We start from the raw sequence: 20,738 nt of genomic DNA, 5'->3' as shown, positions 1-20,738 counted from the left end.
GAACCTAAACCGCAAACCACCTTCTCCGTACTTTAAATAATCTCCCTACAACTGCTAACGTGCCATATCCTATAACTACAACAACTCACCCTCCCCCCCCCACTGCCACCCCCACATCATTCATTCGCTAATCCTGCCATATAACAATACCCACAGAAAATCCCCCATTCCATTGTCGGGTAAACCACTACTCAATTTCCGCTATCATTTTCAAAGTCTTCAATGGCAACAGCAACAACAACAAACCGCCGACGACTTCACATTCACGATATAATCTCCTATCATTGCTAATTCAATTTCCAATTTATCAGTCAAATCTAAATATATTGTTTCATGGGAACAGCATATACTTGGGACAAATTTCAGGACGGCCACAATCACCCCCTAACCACCCCCATTCTCATAGAGCGTTCTGTAACAAGTGCCCATCATTAAAATTAACCACCATCTGGCAATGGATGGAGCGAACACAAAATCTACAATCATTCGTCTTTGCCCTCTCTCTCTTCAGTCCCTCGGAGCACCCCGCAATAAATTTAAGATTTCAGTTTATCTTGATTTTGTTTCATTGATTATTAAATGCATCGAACAAACAATGATGTCCATTAGGGACTTCATCACGTACCAACTTCATCACAACAACAACAGAAACACAAACAACAATAAAAAAATCAAAAGCGACGACAACATCAGGGACAATTGAAGCATAGGGCAACAGGAGGATGAGAAGAGGCAAGAAATGGATAAAAACATTAAAAAATACCAGATAAAAACAAACATACATCTACCCCAAGATATGAACGACCCCAGTACAACAGACGAACAGACAGCGAACAATTTCTTCGAAGATCGAAATCCCTGGAATACAAACCAGTCAACACAAATCATTAAATATCCCATAAAAAATATTCTGCCCCTGCAGCCAGACGACAGACACACGCCACAAGCCAACTGAAATAAATATTTTCCAATGGAGGACAGCAAGAACAACAACAACAACAATAATTGCCCGGTTCACCATATTTGATGTCAGTTTACACAATCGAAACAAACCAAATATAACAGCCAAACCCATCGACCCACCGACCCACCGACCAACCAATGATTCGACCAAAGAAACCGACCAAGGGGCATAACTTTTAACCATTTATTTGTGGCCTGAAGCCATCATCATAGTTGTCGCGTGGTCTTTCTTCTGCATCCGTCAGCATCATCGTTGGCATCCTCGTCATCATTATTATCACCAAAGCCACAGTTGTCCTCCTCCTCCTACCCCTCCTCCACCATGTCATTTGTTGTGCCTTTGAGCTGTTTTCATTCAGATAAGCCAAAAGAGAAACTGGCAACACCTTCAACTTGGCTACCGTCTCAATGAATGCAACACTATTTCCGAAATTATGGAAAATCATAAAAAGTCCAAAAAGTACGCCAGGTGATTAGGGGGTATTCCTGAAGAATACCAAGACGAAAAAAAAACAAAAAAGGTATTCTCATGGAAGACCGAAGAATCTTCTCATAGGACCAAAGGGATTTCTCATAAAAGACTAAAGGATCATCTCATAAAAAACCAAAGGGTCTTCTCATAAAAGACTTAAGGGTGTTCTCGAAGAAAACTAAAGGGTCTTCTCATAAAAGACCTAAGGACTTTCTTGTGAAAGGTCAAAGAGTCTTCTAAGACAAATCAAAGGGTATTCTCATAGAAGACCAATGGGTCTTCTCATAGAAGACTAAAGTGTCTACTTATAGAAGGACTAAAGGGTCATCTAAGGATTTTCTCGTAGAAGAGCAGAGATCCTTCTCGCAGACAGCCAAAAGAGTCTTTTGTCTGGAAGACCTAAGGATATTCCATGAGAAGTCTTCCCATAGAAGGCCAAAGACTAAACGGCCCTCTTGTGGAAGACCAAAGGGTCTCCTAATAGAACTCCAAAGGGTCTTCTTATAGAAGACCAATGGGCTTTCTCATAGAAAACAAAAGGGTCTTGCCATAGAAAACCAAAAGGTCTCTTTATGGAAGACGGTAAGGGTCTTCTCAGAAAATACTAAAGGCTCATCTTCAGAGAAGACTGAAGGGTCTTTTCAGAGAAAGCTAAAGGGTCTTCTCAGAAAAGGCTCAGGGGTCTTCTCAGAGAAGGCTAAAAGGTCTTCTCAGAAGGTCTCTTTATGGAAGACCGTAAGGGTCTTCTCAGAAAATACTAAAGGGTCTTCTTCAGAAAAGACTAAAGGGTCTTCTCAGAGAAGGCTAAATGATCTTCTCAGAGAAGGTTAAAGGGTCTTCTCAGAAAAGCCTAAAGGGTCTTCTCAGAAAAGCCTAAAGGGTCTTCTTGAGAGAAGACTAAAGGATCATCTCAGAGAAGGCTAAAGGGTCTTCTCAGAGAAGACTAAAGGGGCTTCTCAGAAAAGGCTAAAGAGTCTTCTCAGAAAAGGCTAAGTGGTCTTCTCATGGAAGTTCAAAGGGTCTTCTCAGAGAAGGCTAAAGGATCTTCTCAGAAAATCCTAAAGGGTCTTCTCAGAAAAGGCTAAATGGTCTTCTCAGAGAAGGCTAAAGGGTCTTTTTCAGAGAAGACTAAAGGATCTTCTCAGAGAAGGCTAAAGGTTCTTCTCAGAAAAGGGTAAAGGGTCTTCTTCAGAGAAGATTAAAGGATCTTCTCAGAGAAGATTAAAGGGTCTTCTTGAGAGAAGACTAAAGGATCGTCTCAGAGAAGGCTAAAGGGTCTTCTCAGAGAAGACTAAAGGGGCTTCTAAGAAAAGGCTAAAGGGTCTTCTCAGAAAAGCCTTAAGGGTCTTCTTGAGAGAAGACTAAGGGATCGTCTCAGAGAAGGCTAAAGGGTCTTCTCAGAGAAGACTAAAAGGGCTTCTCACAAAAGGCTAAAGGGTCATCTCAGAGAAGGCTAAAGGGGCTTCTCAGAGAAGGCTAAAGGGGCTTCTCAGAGAAGGCTTAAGGGTCTTCTCAGAGAAGGCTTAAGGGTCTTCTCAGGCTAAAGAGTCTTCTCAAAGAAGGGTAAAGGGTCTTCTCAGAGAAGGCCATAGAGTCTTCTCAAGAAGGGATGGGGGTTTCTCATAGAAGACCAAAGGATCATCCTATAAAAGAATAAGGGTCTTCTCATGAAGGGGTCATCTGAGAGAAGACTAAAGGCTCTTCTCAGAGAATATAAAAGTGTCTTTACAGAGAATATATATATATAAGGGTCTTCTCAGAGAAGACGAAAAGAGTAGATAAAAGGATCTTCTCAGAGTTGATGAAAGGTCTTCTCAGAGTAGATGAAAGGATCTTCTCAGAATAGACAAAAGGATCTTCTTAGATAAGACGAAAGGGTCTTCTCGAAGAAAAGAATAAAATACCTGCTCATAGAAGAGACCAAAGAAGGCTTAAGAGTCTTCCCAGAGAAGACTTAAGGGTCTTCCCAGGGAGGACTTAAGGTTCTTCTGAGAGAGAAGACACTAGAAGACTAAAGGGTCTTCTCAGAAAAGGCCAAAGCGCCTTTTCGTAAAAGACTAAAGGGTCTTCTCACAAAAGACCAAAGGGCCGTTTCATGGAAGAAAAAAAATTAATTTCACGGAAGACCAAAGGCTCTTCTCATAGAAGACCAAAGACCCTTCTCATAGTTGACTTAATTGTCTTCTCATAGAAGACCAAAGGTTCTTCTAAAGCTTGAGAGAATACTAAAGTGCCGTTTCATAGAGGGCCAAAGGTTGTTCTCACAGAAGACCAAATGATTTTCTCATAGAAGTGATCAGCTCTCTCTGAAGAGAAATTTATCTTCTCTCTGAAGAGCGACTGATATAGGTATTGGAGACTTAATCAATAGGATCTCTCTCTCTCTCTGATTATTTTGCAATGGCAACAGTGTATTAAGAATCCACAACAAGAACGACAACAACAACAATGTCATTGGCAATGGCAACATCAACAATTTGTGGCATGCAATAAATAATGAGTTTACATTGAAATTCAATTCCAATTGATTTTTCACGACAGTGGCGCAGCCCCGGCATTGGTTGTGGCAGCAACAACAACAAACAAAGCAACATGGCGAGTGGAGGCAGCAACATTATCATCGTTGCAGCAGAGCAATCAGGAAATAATGGGATCCCTCTTACCTGTGATGACTTTGTGTGCCACGGGTATTGGATTGTTGAATTGAATGGAATTGGAAAAAAGCATGGCTCTGATAAAACGGAACGCTAAGCCAAAAGCCAAAAAAAAAACAACAAAATCAGTAAACCTAAGAACCTGATTGAATACGCGATGCAGCAATCAACTTGAGTTTTTGTTACACCGAAAGATGATGAGCTGTTACGGTTGATGTTTTTCGTGGTTAGAACAATTTGTTTAACTGGTAATTTTTCTTGGCTGCTGGCCTTGGCTCCTGCCTCTGCCATGATGCCACGGTGTTGCATCTAACTGTCATCAGGAAACGTGTGATTAAAATGATATTTACGATTATTTGTAATCCAATGAAGTTGACAGTTCAACAACCCCAAACCCTTGGCCAATGGGGGTTAGAACAACCCACCCTCTCTGTCTCTCTATCTCTTGGTAGGATAATAATTTTCTAAACGGGACAGCAGCAGCAGCGACAGAGCATTAAACGTGCCTTATCGACTTTTTAAAACGAACAGCAAAACAAATGTCACGCACTTTTTTATTTATTTTTTTCCCCAGATTTATTTGTTTTTGTGTCTACTCCCATTGCTTAGTTGGGGCTTTTACGAAGGGGGATTATAAACGACATCTCCGAGGTTTGTTAGTAGTCTCGGTGTATATGTGTGCTGTGGTGGGAGAGGGGAAGGTAGGGTGGTAGTTGTATTTATGAAATATTGAGATTTGTTGCTGAAATTTGTTCTAAGAGTTTGTTAAAGCTCTTATAAATCTCTGGGAGTAGGGTTGCGGTGGTGTAATTGTTAAGCCGCTTCTGTTTGACTAGGATGGAATTAAATTCAATTTTTCCAAGAACTGAATGAAGTTCGTTAAATGACTTAACATCGGAATATTTGATGGGGGTTTTTAAAAGTTCAAAGAATTCGAATAAATTGTAAAGTGTGTCTTCAGGGGTTTGAGGGTCATCCGACCATTGCATTTTTGCTGACTGACTGACTGAGGAAGTTCGAGCATGAATTGAAGGTGGAATCATGAAATTTTGGATGAGAATCATTTTTGCAGAGAATGTGCGAGATTAGGTTTGGTTTTTAAAATTTCGTACCAGAAAGGTGCAAAAGTACTAAAAGGTACTAAATATGGTATGAACGAATAGAGCTGGAATTGTGAAATTTTAAATGATGTGTCAGGATTGGTACCTAGGCTTTCGATGGGGCTGGGTTTTTGGAAATTCGTACTAAAATGGTACGAAAAGTTCTAAAATGTACTAAAAACTAAATATTTTATATAAGACAAACGGAATGAGGTTTCTTAAATTTGGATTGAGAGTCATTGATGGAGTGCAGGTTAGATGTACCGAAGGTTTTTTCGAAATTCGAACTTAAAGGTTACGAAGAGTTCTAAAATGGTACCATTTGGTATTATTCAACGGTTAGGACTAAAAACTTGGAATTTGGAATGGGAATCAAGGTCGAGGAGCAGAGTCGATATAAGGAGGAGTGTGTACTCACTTATACAAAAAGTACTATACTTATACAAAAAGTACTAATTTAGTACAATTTGGATTTTGAGAAACGGATGGAGCTGGAATCCTGAAATTTGAAGTCAACATTACTGGCGGAGTACAGGATTGGGATACGGAAGAAGTTTTAAAAATTTACACTTATGTGCACGAAAAGTACTAAATGGTACTAAATTTTGTGCAATTTCGATTGGGGTGAACCGATGGAGCTGGAATTTTGAAATTTCAAAATAAGTTCACTATTGCATTCTAGGACTGAGAAATTAAGGTAGTATTTGAAATTTGTATGTACGTGTACTAAATGGTACTAAATATGGTACAATTTAAATCTTGGGTGAACCGTTGGAGATGGAGTCCTGAAATCTGGAAGTAAGAATTCTATTGGACTGCATGATACAGGTAATTATGAAAATTTGTACTTAAGTGTACTAAATGGTACTAAGTTTGGTACAATTTAAATTTTTGGGTGAACCGGTAGAGTTAGAATCTTGAAATTTGAAACTTGAAAATAAAGTTTCTATTGGGCAGTATGAGAAGTTGTAGTTGAGTTGTAGAAATTCGTACTTGTGTGTACTTAATGGTACTAAATTTAATACAAATTAAAATTTTGGCTGAACCGATAGAGCTGGAATTCTGAAATTTAGAAATAAGATTACTATTGCATTCTAGGATTCAGGAATGCAGGTAATCTTGATAGTTCGTACTCATGTGTACTAAATGGTACAAAATTTGGGACAATTTAAAATTTTGGGTGAACCATGGAATACTGAAATTTGAAAATAAGGTTTCTATTGGGCGGTATGATGTAGGTAGTTGTAGAAATTCATACTTATGTGTACTAAATGGTACTGAATTTGGTACAATTTAAATTTTTGGGTGAACCAGTGGAGTTGGAATACTGACATTTAAAAATAAGTTTTCTATTGGACTATATGATACAGATAGATATGGAAAATTGTAATTATGTACTAAATGGTGCTAAATTTGGTACAAATTGGAATTGTGGTTAGCCAATAGAGCTAGAACTGTGAAATAGGAAATGAGATTTCTATGGGGCTGTACGTTTGAGGTATTTAGGTAGTTTTGGAAATTTGAAGTGTAGGATTGGGGTATATAGGAAGTTTTGGACATTTGTACTTATGTGTACTAAATATGGTACAATTGGGATATGTGTGAACGGATAGAGCTGGAATCTCAAAATTTAATATTAAGGCCACTATTGCTGTCTGTGGTTAAGATATGGCAGTGGCTTTGGAAATGTGTCATATATTTGTACGAAAAGTACTAAATGATACTATATTTGGTATTGGGTAAAGGGGTAGGGCTGCAGTCATCATATTTGATATTAACGACACCGTTGCTGTCTGTGGAAATGAGGTGGTTTTAAAAATAGTACACATTGTACGAAAAGTACAAAATAGTACAAATTTGGTATTTTGTGAAGAGATAGAGCAGAAGACCTTAAATTTGATATGGATGTCACTGTTGGTGTCTGTGGTTGAGAGAAGGAGGAAATTTGGTATCGAGGTCACTTTTGGTGTCTAGGGTGGAGAGAAGCAGATGCTTTTGGACATATGTAATATAACTGTATGAAGGGTAATGAATTTGGGATTGGGTCTTAGGATAGAGCGGAATTCCGATATTTTATATTGAATGCACTGTTGTTATATTGTATTGAGAGAGGTAGGTGAATGTGGGAATGGGTACTATGATTGTTCGAAGTACTAAATTTGCCGTTGAGTGAATGGATAGATCTTGAATCCTGAAGTTCGATATTAAGGTCGCTGTTGGTTTCTAGGATTTAGGTATGGTGGTGGAAAATTTTTTTATGAGAGAACGTTGAAATGGTTCTGGCCACAGGGGTGAAGGAGGTGCTTTTGGACATATGTAGTATAACTGTTTGAATAGTAGGGTAATGTATTTAGGATTGGGTCTTAGGATAGAGCTGGAATCCTGATATTTTATATCGAGTCGACTATTGGTATATTGTTTTGAGAGAAGCAGGTATCACACTAGTGCAGCTGAAAAGTTAGTGTAATGTGTAATGTTTTGTTTGGAATTTTTGTCCAAGAAATAATGAATTTGTTCGAGAATTTGGTGGAACCACTCTAAAATTTTAAGGTGGAATTTTCGCTAACGAAGTAGCGGACAATTGCTAGAACACAAGGTGAAATAAAAGGAAAAAATGTCGGAAATAGCATCAAATTTTAGAATAAGTTTAGATTTGTTCGAATTGGTCACCTTTGGCACAAATTATGGCCTTCAAACAGCCAATGAAACCGGCACACGCTGCCTAAATGTTGTTCTGCGGTATTTAGGCCCATTCCCGGAGAAGCGCTTGCTTGAGGTGATCGAAACTTTGGTATTTTTTAGTGCCAGCCTTGCTTTCCAAAATACTCCAGATACAATAGTCCAACGAATTGGTATCCGGAGATTTAGGTGTCCATTGTGCGCTGAAAATGAAGCGAGGAACCTCATTCTGTAACCATTCTTGGGTGGCGCGTGCTGAGTGCGATGTTGCTGAGTCCTGTTGCAATGACCAAGGTCTGCGGCCAAAATGTTTGCTTACCCAATTCTTTAATACATCCTCCAGAATATTTTCGCGATAATATTCGGCAGTTATTCTGATGCCACGGTCGATTAATACAAGCAGCACCATGTCGGCGTTTGAGTTCTGGTGGCCAACCGAAGGTGCACATTTTCAGCTGACCTCTTTGGCAAGTAAACACGATCATTTTATTTGTTTACAAACTGCTGGACAACGAATGTTTTCTCATCGAAGAAAACCAAATTCGGCAGTTCACCACTTTCGGCCAAGCGAAGCAACTCTTTAGCTCTTTTGAGTCTATTTTTTTCTGTTGCGGTGTAAGTTCTTGCACTTTTTGGAATTTCAATGGCTTTACCCCGATCTCATTTTTCAAAATTGCCGAATGGAATATTGCGATATGGTCAGCTCACGAGCCATTTTTCGACTTAGAAATGACCGCGGTCTGAAATTAGTGGCAGTTTTTCTCACCCTGTATATATATTTTTATATTACAAGTAGAACCCAGGCGGATACTAGTCCTTTTCCTACTGGTTTCTAAACAGTTATGACGTCCAAATGGGACTCCCATTAAGGGGTCAATGTTACTCACGCAGTGTATAAGACACGTGCGGAAAACGTAATTGAAAATGACCCAATTCTTCGAATTCTATTTGACAACCCGCTGTCAAAAACATCTATCTCTAGGAGATATGCAAATTTGACATGACTTCCTACTCCTCCTCCTCCCTTCCTTTACTTCTTTTCAAATTTCCACGGCAAATACCTACCACAGAGACACAAACGCAGCGTCCAAGTGACACAAACCGGCGGATGTCACTGTCGGTTCAATTAAATTGTTCTATAATTAATATTCCAGAATGTCAAAAACACTAAAGAGATCACATACATTTCCATTAAAAATAATAAATTCTTAGATGGGAAAATGTTGATTTCGATTCCGTTTCGTTTTACACACAGAGACGACGATAAACAGATGAAGTCGTCTGCCAAGCATCACAAAAAAAAGAACACAACAAAGAATGCAAAAAAAGAACAAATACAAAAGGAGAAGATACGTAGAAGACGACGACGACGACACATCATCAAGTAATGTCGTCTTTGATTATTACGTTTGTTGTTGTCGTGGCTGACAACAATGGCAGAGATAGTGTGTGGGTCCCTCAGTCCGTCCATTCGTTTACTTCTTTCAGATCGCCTACAATTTATTCCTATTATGATACATTTTGATTAAGCTGATGATGTAGTGTGTGCGTGCGTGTGTGTCCGCATTCAAAATATGCATGGAATTCAAAACTGTGTGTGGGGATACTCACTCATCCACTAACTACCCACAAGCCAAAAGAAAGAAGCGTGAGCGAGCAAAAAAGTAGACTACGTCGTTGTCAATTTACTTCTGGCTAGATATTGCCGAGAATTATCGGCGCATTTGTTTTGATCGAAACGAACAGTGAACCAACGATTCGGTTCTCGGTTCTCTACTTATCGGTGGGAACACTGTTCTCACTAGCCATACAATGCACTGTGAAAGTAATGAAATCCCACTGGACATAAGCAGAAACACACACACTGGCATGCACTTTTTTCATATTGAGTGCAGCAGCATAGCAAAGAATTGTAGAATCGCATAAAAGACGCAATACCCAGTTGGAAAGATGGCTGGTATGGGGAATTGTGATCTGAAAGAAAGAAATTGGTGTCCTACAAAATTATGATAAAAAAAATATAGTCATTGGAGCTCTTGGATCCACTTTTCCGGTATTGGTCAGACAGGTCTGAACAACATCTGTAAAATTAGGGACTGTAATAAAATTTTATATTAAATTCTGACGGGTAGTGCTTCTAATTCCTAAAAGAAAATTAACCAAATAAAATAATAACAAAAAGTAAAGAACCAATATTAAATTTCGGGATTTCATCTATCCAAATATATCCAAAAACCAATTTAGTACCCTTTAGTACTTTTTTAACCATTATCATACAAATTTCTAAAACCCTCAATCCCAGATAACATCAGAGACCCCAATATCAAATTTGAGGATTACAGCCCCATCCCATCATCCAGTATCGATGTTAGTACCACCTAGTGACATCTATATCAAATTTCAGGATTTCAGCCATATCTATTCAACCAGTACCAAATCAAGTACCACTTCGTACTATTTGTACAATTATACTACACATTTCTAAAACCACCTCCATATCTCAATCCTATATACCAACATAGAGCTCAATAGCAAATTTTAGAATTTCAGCTTATTCCTTCACCTAATACCAAATGAAGTACCACTTAGTACTATTTGTACAATTATAGTACACATTTCCAAAACCACCTCAATAACTTAAACACAGATACCAACAGATGTCAAATTTGAAGATTCCAGCCATATCCCTTCACCCAGTACCATATTTAGTACCACTTTGTACTTTTCGTTCAATTATAGAATATCTTTCCAAAATCACCTCCAGACACCAACAGAGACATCAATATCAAAATTCAGTATTTCAGCTCTATTACTGCACCTAGTACCAAAGTTAGTACCACTTAGTACTATTTGTACAATTATAGTACTCATTTCCAAAACCTACTCCATATCTCAATTCCCAAAACCATATCAAATTTGGGGATTCCAGCCCTATCCCTTCACCCAATACGACATTTAGTGCCACTTAGTACTTTTTGTACAAGTATAGTACACATTTCCAAAACCACCCTCATATCTCAATTCCAGATAACAACAGAGACCTCAATATCAAATTTCGGGATTTCAGCTCTATCTCTTCATCCAATACCAAATTAGGTACCACTTAGTACTTTTTGTACAAGTATAGTACACATTTCCAAAACCATCCTCATATCTCAATCCCCGTTACCAATAGAGACCCAAATATTACATCTCTTCACCTTGTACCAAATTTAGTAGGGACCCCTATACAAAATATGAAAATTCCAGCTTCATCTGTTCACACTAAACCAAACCGTTCCGAATTTGGTACCATTTGGTAAAGTTCACACACTTAGTACCAACCCCACCTTTACATATCAATCTTGATTCCCAAACGTAATTCTCAAAAAAATTTCAAAATTTCAAATTTTAAGCCTTATCCGTTCACATAATACCAAATCGTACCCTTTTAGATGTAACATTTTCGAACATTTTCTAAATTTAAAGTTCGGAATTCCTATAACACTTTGCTGCATCTATTCTGCACTCCATCAGTCTCTCTCATTCCAAATTTCAGTATTCCAGCTCCATCGGTTTATCACAATTCCAATTTGTACCAAATTTTGGTACTTTTTAGTACAAATAAGTACGAATTTGCAAAGCTTCCTGTATACCACAGTCCTACACTCCCACAGTAATCCCAATTCCAAATTTTAGGATTCAACCCTTCTTGGTTCGGCAAAATATAAATTGTACTTTATTTAGTACATTTTAGTTCAAATAAGTACAGATTTCCAAAACCACCTACATATCCCAATTCTACACTCCAACAGTAATATTATTTCCAATTTTCAGGATACCAACTCTATTAATTCACCCAAATCCAAATTGTGTCCCACAGTAATCCCGAATCCAAATTTTAGTATTCCACCCCTGTTGGTTCGTCGTCCAAATACAAATTGTACTTTATTTTGTACATTTTAGTACATATAAGTACAAATTTCCAAAACAACCTACATATGTCAATCATGTACTTCGACAGGAATCTTATTTCCATTTTCAGAATACCAGCACTATTGGTTCACCCAAATCCAAATTGTGTCAAATTTAGTACCATTTAGTACACATAAGTACGAATTTCCAAAACTACCTACATTATACAATCCAATAGAAATCTTATTCCAAATTTCAGGATTCGACCTCTGTGGATTAACCCAACATCCAAATTGTACCAAATTGGTTCACCCAAAATGTAAGTTGAACTAAATGGAGTACCATTTTGTACACATAAGTACGAATTTCCAAAATTTCTAAATTTCAGAATTCCAACACCAAAATTTAAATTGTACCAAATTTAGTACCATTTAGTACACATAAGTACGAATTTCCAAAAACTGCCTACATACCTCAGTCATACAATGCAATAGTAATCTTATTTCTTATTTCATTTTGGAATGAAATCTCCATCGGTTCACCCGAATCGAAATTGCACCAAATTTAGTACCATTTTGTACTTTTCGTGCACATAAGTACACATTTCGAAAACGCACTCCATATCCCAATCCTAAACTCCGCCAGTAATGTTAATTTTAAATTTCAGGATCCCAGCTTCATCCGTTCCTCAAAATTCGAATTGTACTAAATTTCGTACCGTTTAGTACTTTTCGTATGTATAAGTACACACTTCCAAAACTACGTCCTTACATCGACTCTACGCCTCAACCTTGATTTTCGTTCCAAATTTCAATTTTTAGCTCTAACCATTGACATGATACGAAATGGTACCAAAAGTAGTACATTTTAGTACTTTTCGTACATTTATAGTTAGAATTTATGGTACATCCATCATGAACACCATCCTCACTCCAAATTTAACAGTTCTTCCTCTACTGCTTCCTCAAATGAAAAGGGTATCATATTAGGTACCTTTGAATACTTTGTGCACCGTTGTAGTACGAATTTACAAAAAATCAAAAAATCAGCCTTATCTGACCCCATTTGGACCCTCACCCAAAATATTATGATTCTACCTTCAGCCTTTTCGCCTGGGCGTTGATGAATCCTAAAATCAGTTAGTCTATCAGTCAGTCATGTCTATGCCGGAAAATTAGGATCCTTGACTCATTTTCTTTTATTTTTGGAAGAAAACCCTAACTTTTAACTATTCTAGCCTATGTCCTGCAGGAAAATCCAATCTTGACTAATGTACTGTACCAAATTTTCAAAACTTCGAGATATTCCGGCTTATTTTCTTCAGGAAAAATCGTAAGATAGACATTTTCTGGCATCCTTATTAGAGGACAGTTATTTCAATTTATCTATGCCGGAAATTTAGGATCCTTGACCCATTTTCGATTAGTTTTGGAATAAACCCCAAACTTTTAACTATTCTAGCCTATGTCCTGCAGAAAAATCAAACTTTACTAATGTACGAAATTTTCAAAAATTCGAGGTACTCTGGCTTACTTTCTTCAGGAAAATTTATGAGGCAGGCATTTCCTGACATCCTTCTTAGAGGAAGGTCTACTTTTTGACTAATTCTGACTTATTCTCTACAGGAATATTGCCTATTAATTTTGGCTTTTTTCCTCCAGGAAAATCCAAACATGGACCAATTTTGGAATTTTTTTTTTGACAGGAAAATTGTTGACCTAATCCACTTAGTTTCAAATAAATCAATCCAAAATTTACCCACAGGGCAATAAGCACTACAACATCAGAAAAAACGCATTCAATTTCGCTATGACCATGTGTGCGTGATGGATGCAACCGGCAAAACGATGCTGACAACAAGAACAATAACAACAACAACGACTACGACAAACCAAAGAACGACAACAAGAAATCGTAAAGAAAAACGTGTCGTTTGTTATTTATAGATGCACGTCGGTCGGTATGGCAAAGATGAATGCATGGCATCAGAAAATCGTTGAAGCTTTGGATGCTGTTGAAAGCTTCCACCGATGATTTTTGTTTGTATTTCTCATTGTTGTTGCATGCTGCAAGTGGAATGGAATTGAATCACTCAGACATACACTCGCTGACAGCGATGCTGCAAAAAACAAACAATTTTGGTCTGAAATCAAACCATTACTTAAAGACATGACAGCATGACTGACAATCGAACAGAACCAACCAAATCGATCGACAACCATTTGACAACATTGATAAACGTCAGAGTGGTTGTTAGTTGGTTAGCATTGATGAGATGAGATGAAATGTGCGAAGCCCGGGGGAGAGGAGGGGAGGGACACAGAACAACCCAAAGAGATAAGATAATCTCTAAAGAGGGCAACCTAATAAATAAATAACTAAGTAAATAAATACCTAGTATTACGAGAAATAGCCGCTGGCAACAAATGAGTGGCGATAAATGGGATTTTGCAGAATTACAAGAACATTACAAGGATGCTTAAGAAGCGAAGAAGAAAAATAACATTAGTATCGATTTCAAAGGGAACCCAGAAAAAAACACTGTTAAGTCCAATATGAAGTTGAATGAGTCGAATAACCTGTTAAAATTTAATGCTAACAAACTATCTTCTGCAATACCAGTAAGTGAAAATATTGGATTATTGCCTAAAAATTGGCAAACCAAATGACAAAACTAAAGGTTATGGGTTCGAGGTTCAGCCTCAACAAATAAAGAACAAGTAAAAAAGCTGTAAGTTCCGCCGGACCGGAACTTTAAATACTCTCCACTATTTGGAACGAATTTGGAAATTTTCAAAAACATAACATCCGCTAAAAATTCTGTTAAAATCCCTAAAATACCGAATGTAGCCGTTATATTAGACGACGTGGACCTGCATAGGCAATATTCAAATACGAAATTTGAAAAAAAAAACAACAAGTAAAAAAGCAGCTAAGTTCGGCCGGGCCGAACGTTTAATACCCTCCACCATTTCGAAGGAACTTGAAAAATTTCAAAAAAATCCGAAAACTACCACTTAAATGAAAACCGTTATATGACGGCTATACGAAGACGTGGACCTGCAAACGAATTTTTTTGCCATAGCACCTGCTAAGATCTTTCAATACGAAATTTGAAACGATTCCGGTAAATAATATTGCTGAAATCGTCAAAATACCGACTATCGGGAGGTACCGTTATATGGGGGCTATACGAAGACGTAGACCTGCATACAACATTTTTGGTTACAGGCTGAAGTATCCACTACGAACTTTAAATACGAAATTTGAAATAATTCCGGTAAATAATGTCGCTAAATTCATCAAAATACCGAATATTGGGAGGTACCGTTATATGGGGGCTATACGAAAATTTAGACCTGCATACAAACATTTTTTTTCATAGGCTGTAGTACCTATTACGAATTTCAAATACGAAATTTGAAATAATTCCGGTAAATAATGTCGCTGAAATCATGAAAATATCTAATATCGGGAGGTACCGTTATATGGGGGCTATACGAAAACGTGGGCCGACATAGCCCATTTACGAACTTAACCTGCCTACTGGTAAACTATGCATGTATGCAAAATTTTAGCCTTCTATTTCAATTCGTTCGAAAGATAGCGTGATTACAACAGACAGACGGACAAACCGACAAACAGGCAGACAGGTAGACAGACAGACATCGCTAAATTTTACGCTGATCCAGAATACATATACTTTGTAGGGTCCATTATAAATATTTCGAGGAGTTACAAACGGAACTTTGTAACCATTCTTGGGTGGCGCGTGCTGAGTGCGATGATGCTGAGTCCTGTTGGAATGTCCAAGGTCTGCGGCCAAAATGTTTGCGTGCCCAAGGCTTTAATATAGCCTCCAGAATATTTTCGTGATAATATTCGGCATTTATTCTGATACCACGGTCAATTAATATGAGCGGAGAGCGACCATCGGCTCTTATGGCGGCCCACACCATCACCATGGCCGGCGCTTGAGTTCTGGTGGCCTACCGAAGGTGCACATTTTCAGCTGACCTCTTTGGTAAGTAAACACGATCATTTTGTTTTTGTTTTCTCATCGGAAAAAACCAAAGTCACCACCTTCGGTCAAGCGAAGCAACTCTTTAGCTCTTTTGAGCCTATTTTCTTTCTGTTGCGCTTTTTGGAATTTCAATGGTCTTACCCACATTTGTCAATATATGCCGAATGGAATATTACGAAATGTTCGGCCTCATTTTACGGCCACTGCGACGCGGGTTTCGATCAAGTCGCTTCTTTACTTTTCGAACCATTTCTGCTGATGCTACTGTTTTCTTCCGTCCACTTCCTTGACGTCGGGCTACGCTACCAGTATCACTGTAACGAGCAATGGTACGAGACACAAAACATTTCTTCACATTTAAAATCTGGAGTGCTCTAACCACTTGACACAGATGCTCTCCGGACATGGGTTTTTCCGAAAATATCTATTTAAGCACGGAAAGAGTGATTCCCCTTATTGCTTATATGAAGACGAAGAAATTGTAGACGACGCAGAACATACATTCTTTTCATGCGGTCGGTGGACAAACCTACTGGACAGAAGTAAGAACTGCAAGCAGGTGCAATCACAGTGGCGAACATAGTTGCGAAAATGATAGAAGTCGAAAAAAATTGGAATGCAATTTCTAAATTCTATGAGCACTTATTAAAAACAAAAAAGACGGACTTAGACAACCCTCTAAGGCCTCGAAATGAATAGCGGAGCTTGGACGCAAGCTATAAGATGAAGGTCTAAGAAGCCCGGGAGCCACCTCGTAGTAATACGAAAGTGGTGACGAGGTGGTAATAACTCCCACAGGTCGGTAGGTGGGTTTTTTAGTCGGTACCAAGATCAAGCCCCACATACCACGATGAGTGACGTCTCAAGTGAATGCGTAAATGTGCATTTTCCCCCAACTCATCCGCAAGCTATATATATTATATATTATTATTAATCACGTTACACCCTCTGTGAATGGAGTATCATAAGGAGTAAGCCTATTAGCTTACTTTTTTCACCTGACCTAATCATGTTTATATAAGAATTATCTAGTTATACCCTCCACCTTGGAAAGGAGGATATATTAACTTTGTCATTCCGTTTGTAACATCCTTAAATATTCGTCGTAGACCCCATAAAGTATATATATTCATAATCAGCATAAAATTCTAAGTCGATTTAACGATGTACGTCTGTCTGTTGAAATCACGATACAGCCCACATTATTCGACATTATTTACCAGAGCAATTTGTATTGTGTCTAGGATGGTTGGTATTGAAAATGACATATATCGGTCCACGTTCTGGTATTGTTTGAAATTTGGTATTTGTAGGTCATAACGGGTCCCTGTGCGTGTGGCGAAACATTGTATATATAGGTCCACGTTTTAGTATAGTCCCCATATAACGGCACCTCCCAATATTCGGTATTTTGGTGATTTTTGACACATCTTTTCACGAATTTCTCTGAAAATTGGTAGTTGTAGATCATAATTGGTCCCAGTTCGTATGGCGAGTCATTGAAATTATAGGTCCACGTTTTGGTATAGCCCCCATATAATGGTACCTCCCGATATTCGGTAATTTGAATATTTTTGCCACATTTTTTCACGGATTTGTCTGAAAATTGGTATTTCTAGGTCATAATGGGTTCTAGCTCCTTTGGCGAAACATTGCATGTGTAGGTCCACGATTTGGTATAGCCCCCATATAATTTTGAATAATCTAACAAATCAATCTGCACAGTTTGAATTTAAAAAAAAACTAACCTTCTTCATTGTAAAATTGTAAATTTATTCCGACACTACTGCCGAACTGTAAATGAATAAAGCATTCGAACGTCCACTGCAAACGATACTCTTTCGTCGTTCGCATGACAGACTATAAAACATTTTGTATTGTCAACAAATTTATTGATGAAATATAAGTAGAGACTTACTTTGGTTCTACGTCCATCCTACCGTCCGCCTGTCCGTTCGTCTTTGTCGTTTCGTCTCCTCTCAGTACTTTTTTTTGTAATTTTCAAACAAAAAAAAAAAAACAGAAATTATACATTTCTACCGAGATAGCCAGTGATGATGAAGATGATGATAGCACGTTGAGGAGGACGTTGATGACCATAATATATTGCTATCGCTTATGTGTAAGTGAGTGTGTGTGTGTGTGACATATTTGCCTGTATGGGAAAGTACACAAAAACAAAAAATATAATAACAGAGATAGTAGTACTAAAGTATGGATGGTCACATACTGGCCGAACTGATAAGAAACCAGAATCCCAACGAAACGAACAAAAAAAAATGATACAAAAACAATAATAATAATAACAACAACAACAAGAGCATTGGCAGCATCAAATAACAACAGCAACAGCAGTCGCATCAATGGCAATAGCAACCAATAAATATTCTATCATCACAATATTCTACTCTCGCTCGCTCTCTCTCTCTTTCTCTTTATCCCCATCTAATATCACTCAGACATGCCATACAGTCATGTTGAATTAAATAGCAGCGTTGTGAGGAGGATTAGTCGCAGAAATGAAACGTGATACACAATGACCTTGGCACAAACACCACCCTGGGAATGGGGCCTTATCACTCGCCATGCATTAATTGCGGGCATTAACAATTCTGTCGCTGCGGCGTTTTGTTTTGTCACAAACAGGAGTCAGAGAATTTTTAAATTACTTTTTACGAAGATGATTTTTGGATTTTTTGCGCTCTATATTTTCAATTAAAAGAGTTGGCATGTTCATCGGCAATTAGTCCATAAATAAAACATTTATTTCTTTTGTTATGCCGCTAATTACTTTTGTCTTGCGATGCAATTCGCCAAAAGTATAATAAGTTTGATGGTACTTTTGGATTCTCAAAATATCGAAGCAGATCTCATAGAGTATATCGACATATTCTTAATAGAAGGGAAATTTGGTAAGGAGGTCCTAGTATAAGTTGGTAATTGTTTTGAAAATACATATGCGAAGATCTCTCTCTCTCTCTTAATTCTACCATGGATGTAACATAAACATCCATGGTAGAATTAAGAGGGTAACCCCATTCGATGTTTCATAAAACGCTGTCAAATTGGGACAAATGTGTTTGTTTCAAGATTCAAAATATCGGAATAAAGTTCTCTAATATTTTTTTTTGAAGTTTTCATTTTTGTCAATGAAGTTTTCTGCCCTCGAAAATGTAAAATGAGTACCTCAAGGTTATTTCCCCTCAATAATTATAATCCCATTTATTATACCCTCCTTCCTACATAGTATGGAGTGTATATTACGTTCGTCATTCCGATTGTAACTCATCGAAATAATAACAAAGTGTATATATTTTTAATCAGCGCAAAACTCTACAACGATTTAGCCCTGCATCTCCGTCCGTCTGTTGTAATCACGCTAGAGTCAAAACGAATAAAGATAGGAAGCTAAAATTTTGCACAGATCAGCCTTTTGTCTGGCAGGTAGGTCAAATTCGAAGATGAGCTATATCGGTCCTTAATATCCTATAGCCCCCATATAACGGTACTCCCAATATTCGGTATTTTTATGATTGTAGCCAATTTTTTTAATATAATTGTCTGAAGATCCTCAAAAAAAATCCTTCCAAGTACTTCATTGTCTATATAGGCCCACGATATCGGATAACCCCCATATAACGGTACCTTCCTATATTTGTTATTTTGATGTTTTTTTTTCAATGGAATTGTCAAAAAATCCATACTAGAAGTTCCTTCTTAGCACTTTACCCTCTGGAAGAGAAATGTCTATAAAGGCCCACGATATAACGGTACCCTCCCATATTCAATATTTTGACGATTTTAGGGACATTATTCGCCGGAGTTGTTTTCAATTTCGTATTTAGAATTATGGTAATAGGTACTATAGCATATGACAGAAAATTGTCTATGCAGGTTCAGGTCTTGTATAGGCCCCATATATCAGTACCTCCCTATATTCGGTAGTTTGACGATTTCAGTTCAATATTCACCGAAATTGTATGAAATTTAGTATTTAAAGTTCCTAAAAAGAACTACGGCCTGTGACAGAAAATTGCCTATGCAGGTCCAGGTCTTCGTATAGCTCCGATATAATGGTACCTCCCTATATTCGGTAATTTGATGATTTTGGTTAAATTGTTCACCGATTTTTTTTTTCTATTCAAGTTTCGCATTTGAATATTGTAATAGCTTGTGAAAAAATTTGCCTATGCAGGTCTTTGTCGTTTTATAGACCCTAATATACGGCTACATTCGATATTTTTAAGATTTTAACATAATTTTTAATGGATTTTATTTTATTGAAAATTTCCAAATTCGTTCCAAATGGTATTTAAGGTTCAGCCCGGCTGAACTTATAGGTTTTTTATTATTTATTTTTGCCCATCGGGATCTAACTCCAAGTTATAAACTTCGGCTATTTTGGCGGCATTGTAACCAAAGTTCTTCTGGAGTGAGTGGGATGGGTTTGGCAGGGTATTTAAATGGGTTAATCGTATTGTGCGGGCCTGTACCACATGCAGGGCAAACGGTTCGCACATCTTCATCAATTCGTGTCCAATACGTATTGAGACTAATGCACTATCCTGAATGAAATTGCAGGGATGGGGGTGCGCTCCGAGGATGGCATTCATACTGTAATTGTTCATGGTATATTTATCTGCAGGAGTATAAATGCCACTCTGGCCACCATATGATGGTTTAGATAGCTTGCACGATAATACCCAAAAAGGTTATAAAATAATCTTCGCTTCCTCATATAAATTTTCCCCTGGTGTTACGAGGAGGCGCACTGTCGCCATTCTCATGCCAGCATTCTGACAGGTCTTGATGTTGTTCCACTGTGTAGCACAGGTATTCGCAAACCTCTTTGGGGACGTATAGCTGACCACATCGTGACCTTGTCCGAATCCTAAGTGCTGTCGGCTAGCGCCTTGAGGACTTTTTCCTGTGGCTTGAGCGAAAGATTTGAA

This window comes from Musca domestica, unplaced genomic scaffold (genome assembly GCF_030504385.1).
Source record: "Musca domestica strain aabys unplaced genomic scaffold, Musca_domestica.polishedcontigs.V.1.1 79, whole genome shotgun sequence".
Classification (NCBI taxonomy): domain Eukaryota; kingdom Metazoa; phylum Arthropoda; class Insecta; order Diptera; family Muscidae; genus Musca; species Musca domestica.
The sequence above is the reverse complement of the archived record's forward strand: the minus strand, read 5'-3'. Positions refer to the sequence as shown.